Below are 5,629 nucleotides of genomic sequence, written 5' to 3' on the forward strand. Positions count from 1 at the left end.
TGTTAGATCCGTAGGTAATTTTTTTTTTTTTTTTTTATATGAGGCCTATCTAAAGCTAAGCTTATCGGAGACCAGAAAGTCCAACTATTCTGTTATTGTGCTAATAAATTGGTGTTTTACAATATTTGACCATTTTTGCCCTATTTGACTGGTCGATTGATTACTTTTGTAGCAGTCGAATGCCCAACTCTAGGTGCAATTCTTACCCCACGTGTTACGTTCTCATTCTCAGTGCTGCCAGCGAAGTGTTCATCAGCTGACCTGGGCCCCCCTGCTGGCCCCGCGTGCCCGGATGGCTGGGTCGGTTACCAGAGGAAATGCCACTATTTCTCAGAGACCGAAGGGAACTGGACCTACTGCCGGAGCAACTGCTCTTCACTGGGCGCCTCCCTGGCTGGAATTGACAGCGAGCAGGAACTGGTGAGAGACTCGCTAATTGCAGTGTGCTGGCCTGGGCACAGTGCTGACCACTGCAGTAGAATTGAGGCTCTGCCCTGTGGGGCGGGGAGCAGCTGTGACTCCTCGTGTGCTGGGAGGCCAGAGCGAATGAACTTCCAGCAGCTGAATCCCAGCCCTGGGAGCTGGGGCCCTAGTGTCTGGGTGTGATCCCAGGGATCGCCCACTCACCCCAAACAGGGGGGCAGCCCTCTGTAGGGCAGCGCTGGCTCCAGCATCTCCCGGCCTGCTGGCTGTGTGGGGTGTTACTGAGAGCACGACCAGCGCTGCTGTTCTGGGGGTGGGAAAGGAGCAGCCAGTTGAGGACGAGGGGGCTCCTCTGGCACTGCCCCTGGCCTGAGGATGCGGGTTTGGGGGCCTCCTCTTGGCGTTGAGCCAGCCCGGTTCAGATTGACTCTCTCCCTCCTGGTACCTCACTGTGGGGAGGGGCGGCTGCTCTGTGAGAGGAGACGTCTGTGCAAAGAGCTTAGACCCAGCAGCTGTCCCCAGCCCAGGTGAACTTGGGGTGCAGGCGACTGGGAGAATGTGGGTGGGGCTATGAAGTGGGAGGGGTAATACTTGGGGTTTGGATGACCTTGCGCTTTGCAAGAGGGCGGTGAAAATCCCTGCCCCTCCTGCAAATAACCTGAGCGCCCGTCAAGGTGCGACTGGGATTCTCTGCCGCACAGAGCCCTGGGGGTGGGGGAGAAGCACCAGAGCTGGGGCTGATCCAGGCCATTCCTCTGCTTTCTTTAAGACTTTCCTGCTGCGCTATAAGGGTGTCCATGACCATTGGATCGGCCTCCAGAGGGAGCCAGGACAGCCTTGGAAATGGACCAACGGCACCGCATTCAACCGCCTGTGAGTCTCATCCTCTGTGTTAATGCCTGGGTTAGGGGATTGGGGTGTGTGAGCTGTTGAGTTCAGGTGGCTGCACCGTTCAGTGTGAGTGAAGCAGACAGACACGGCCCTGCTCCGTTTGCTTGCTGTGTGCGTTAGAGACAGAGGGAAGTGATGTGTCCCCAGGACCCTCAGCTCCTCCCCACAGCGCGGTGCTGGCCTGATGCTGGGCCTGCCACAGTCAGAGGTGCCCTCGGAGACCCTGAACTGGGTTCGGGTCCTGCTGGAGGATGGCAGCAGGGTTGAGTTACTTGGCCAGTGAGGCCCCTGAACCCACAACCAGGCAGGACACTAAAGGAGCTGGGCTGGGCGCCTGGGCTCCCGTTGGCTGGGTAGAATAGTGGTGGCTGCCCAGACAACACCCCGCGATGGAGTTCAGTGGCCTCCGAGTGTGATCACAAAATCTGCTCCTAGCTCAAGCAGAGCTGGGTTTGAACCCTGGGCCTTCAGCGCTAGAAGCCTGAGCCTCGGCCGCTGGAGCTAAAGAACCCGCTTCCATCCCTGAAAACCCCTTCTGACTGGCCTGCTTAAGAGCTTGATCAGCCACTGGAGCAGGGTGGAGACGGAGACCCCCACTTCCCTGCTCTGGGTTACTTCAGTAACTTGAAAAATCAAGTTGTTACAGCGCTGGGTGAGTGCTCCCCCATGGACAGTCCTCATTCTGCTGTATTGGACTCAGCCTTTGGATCCCACCTGCTTCCAGCCCCACTGGGTTTGAATGACAACCAGATGGGCCTCTGTGGCACACTCCTGGGGTACAGACTCCTTGTCTGGTAGCCCCATTAGGATGCAGGACCTACAATCCAGCTGCCGTAGGACCCCAAACCAGTGCTTAACTCTCTGAAACCTTCCCAGTCCTTTATGCATACGGCCCCTAGAGCTCCACCCTCCACTCCAGAGTAACTCTTGGAGGGCCTCGTGACAGGTAAAAACAAGGAATGTGTGCTTTTGCAAAGCAACTTCTTGCACACACCCCTTCCCCCCGCGTCCCCAATGGAAAGCACAAGAGTTCCAGTTCAATGGAAGAGGAAACAGCTGAATGCACTGGAAGAGCTGATGTCCTCACACAACGGCTGCTGTGTTTGTGGTGCAGTGCCTGTGCTGCTGGCATTTCACTCCCGCCCTCCCCAGTGCAGTCTGTCCTGACAGGCCTCTGCCCTTAAGGTGTAGATGATGATGAACTCTGCCCAGAGAGTCCCCGGGCTAACTCTTCCACTTGCTGGGTTACAGCTTCTCGCTGCCACATTTTTTCCCCAGCAAATGGTAACGCTGCTGAAAAATGCATTTTGGGGGCACTGTAACTACTTGTGAATTTAGCAAATGGTTTTGGCTGGGGGAATGAGGGGGGGAAATTAATGGGGGGGGGGAGGGAGAAAGTGAAATGGTTTGTTTTGGCCACTTCCAATCTAAACATCTTGACACTTTGTTTTGAGCTCATGTTTTGTTTTTCAGATTAAGCTATTTCTTTAAAAAACCCCAAAAGGTGAAAACCACTCAGAATTGAAATGAAAAACTTGGTTTGGGGCTAAATGAAATGTTTCTTTTGATGCAACACAATTTTTTACCTTGGTGTTTCATTTTGTTTTCAGGTGTCTTTTGACCTGAAATGAACGTTTCCATTTCGGGGAGAGTTGGGGGAAATAAAAAACAACCAGTTTTGGTTTGAACAAAATTATTTTTCAGTTTGGCCCCTGAGCCGAAAAATTAATTATTTGCTCGACTCTGATCCTGGAGGGGCTGAGAGTCGCTGCGTTCCGAGGAATGGATCCCCGGGTATGACTGGCGTGAACTGCCTAGCCTTTGTCTGACTCCAGCTCCCTGGCTTCTGTTTTGCAGGTTTCTGATAGGAGGAGAAGGTGACTGTGTGTATCTGAATTATGTGAATGGCATCAGCAGTTCACGGTGCGCCACAGAAAGATGATGGATCTGTAGCAAACCTGAAGCATATGTGACAGGAAAAGGGACTACACTGGAAGGGGTCTTGAAATGAGTCTCCTATATGTTGCACTAATACAGCTCACACCTGCTTGAATGAGGTCAAGCCCATTGGTCAGCCAGGCCAGCCTCAAGGAAGAGCTAAAACTCAGGCAGTGGCGATCCTCAAGCAATAAGTGTGTGTAGCTTAAACTGTGAATTCTTTGTATTTGACTTTAAACTCAGGGTCACATTTTCAAGCTTTTCTCTGCATCTCTGAGAGCTTGATCTTATGAGAAGGAATCTCAGCCAAACTGTTTGAAAATGCTGGGGAAAGAATGCAAGGGAAGGTCTTGTTTAGCTTAGGGAGTGGTTCCCAACCTTTCTGAGTGAAAGGCCCACTGGTTAACACAAGGTAAAACGCAGGCTTCCCTGCCCACCCCCTCTCCCCCAAACTCCTGCCCTGCCCCCTCACCAGCCATGAATACTATGATGCAGAGCTCGGGGGTCCAAATGACCTGTATATTACTGAAGCCTCATGGACTCCTTGGAATCTTTGGTGCCCCCCCCCCAAGGGTGTCATGCCCCCCAGGTTGGGAACCGTGGTTCTAGGACAGCATTTCTCAGGTGCAGCCACCAGCAGATTGTTTTGCAGCCGTAAGAGCCTCCAAAGTGCCTCAACAAATGGCTGAGATGTTCAGTGTTAGGTTGCCTTGTAAATGCCATAAATCATAGTGTGCGCTCATTTCCTTCTCGGTGTTACAGCACAGAGCGTGCAGAGCTGAACTACTGGTTTTCTTTCAAATCACAAAGCGTATGTCTTGGTAATCGCTATGTTTATATCTCGCGTGACTGCAGCTCTTGGCCGTCGTCGCTGGCAAAATCACTGGAGTTTGGATAGGTTAAGATTGTTTTTGGCAGAAGCTGAAAGAGTTAATAATGTGAATGGACATCAGAAAGTTTTTCAAATAGTCACTGCCAGAAAATGATCCTGAAGATGATACAGAGATGGTCCTGGAGGTGCCACCTGCTGCTAAGAAAAGCAGAACATGGAAGAAAGAACAAACATTTCAGGATCAGTGGGAAATGCGGTTTCTTGTGTTTCTGGTGCCATTGATTCTGTTTTTGAGCGAGTTGCAGGGTGCTCTGTTTGTAAGAAATGTATCAAATTAAAATGTAAGCAATGCAATATCACGATAGCACTCGTGCGAGGGAAGTTGACCAGAATTACCACGGTGAGTTTCAGAAGTGCAGGTTGTTCAATGATGCAAAAGACCACAGTGACAGCCCACAGATTTTGTTGTTGCTATTATAATGATTTTTTTTTTGGTCTGGTTGTGAAAGAGAAATCTTTGATATATTGGCAGATATGTTTTGGACTTTTATTATGTAAAAGAATTTTAAAATTTAGTTCAGAATTTATTGTACAGACATCCAGCTCTTACCCGAAAAAGCAAAAGAAACAACAACAAAAAAGACAAGACCAGGCAAAGCATCTTATTTCTGTTTCTGTTAGGTTTAGGCTGAGCCGCCATGACTGTACATTATTCTTATTATTGAGTCTGCACAAAAAACCTCTACGTATTTATTTTTTCCTGCACTTAATGGAGTATTTTAGGAAAAATTGTCTGAGCAGCAAGAGTTGATGGCCTCATTCTCAGGCCACAAAAAAAAGGTGGGAGAACCCCTGCTCAAGAAAACATTGTTTTTGTTTTATATGTAACCATTGCCTTCCAGTATTTTATTCACTATCGTTTGACTCTGTTCTTTGATAATAAATTTATTCTTGTTCTGTCTGGACGGACAGAGGCGATTTCTGTGTCAGTGCTGTGTTTAAATAGAGGCTTTTCCTGCTGTGAATCTTACAAGCTGCTGTAGGCTGCTCCTGTGCAAATAGGGAGTTAGAGTGCTGTGGGCGCTCAGTGGAAGAGGAGCAGAGCACGGAGGGGGTTGCTGAGAGGCTGTGGGGGTGGGGGTGGGTGGGGGGGTGCCTGTCGTTAACCTGTGTAGAGAGCGAGGCTGGCAGGGAGCTGGAAGTCTGGGCTTGTGCTGCCAGAGGCAGGTGATGTCAGAGCTGACCCCTGCCAGCCATGGACACGGCTCCCTCATGCTAAGAGTAGGTGGCGGTAAGGTGCCTCACAGGCTGGGGACCCCAGCCCCCTGCAGCAAGAAAGGGAGAAAGTTCAGGTAGAAGATCATATGGTTTCTCAACCATGAGAAAAGGCTGAGGGAGGAGGACAGCACAGCAGGAGGATGTGTTCATAGGAGTGGCCAGCAGGTTTCTGATCCAGCTCTAGCAACATCACCAGGGCCCCTGGTCTTCATGCTATTCTGTCCTGCACTGGATAGTGGGGTGGGCTCTGAATCACTCAAACAGGGT

The 5,629-nt window shown here is 50.6% G+C and overlaps 1 long non-coding RNA gene across 1 annotated transcript; it reads left to right on the top strand.

Annotated features, from left to right (window-relative positions):
* The first annotated feature begins 253 nt into the window (after nucleotides 1-253).
* Nucleotides 254-5,053, top strand: LOC137159894 (uncharacterized). Its single transcript, XR_010921758.1, has 3 exons — nucleotides 254-420; nucleotides 1,193-1,296; nucleotides 3,172-5,053. It is a non-coding gene; the product is annotated as an uncharacterized lncRNA (long non-coding RNA).
* Nucleotides 5,054-5,629: the final 576 nt, after the last annotated feature.

This window comes from Emydura macquarii, unplaced genomic scaffold (genome assembly GCF_026122565.2).
Source record: "Emydura macquarii macquarii isolate MOO-44397 ecotype Brisbane River unplaced genomic scaffold, CSIRO-AGI_Emac_v2 contig_1991, whole genome shotgun sequence".
Taxonomy (NCBI): domain Eukaryota; kingdom Metazoa; phylum Chordata; order Testudines; family Chelidae; genus Emydura; species Emydura macquarii.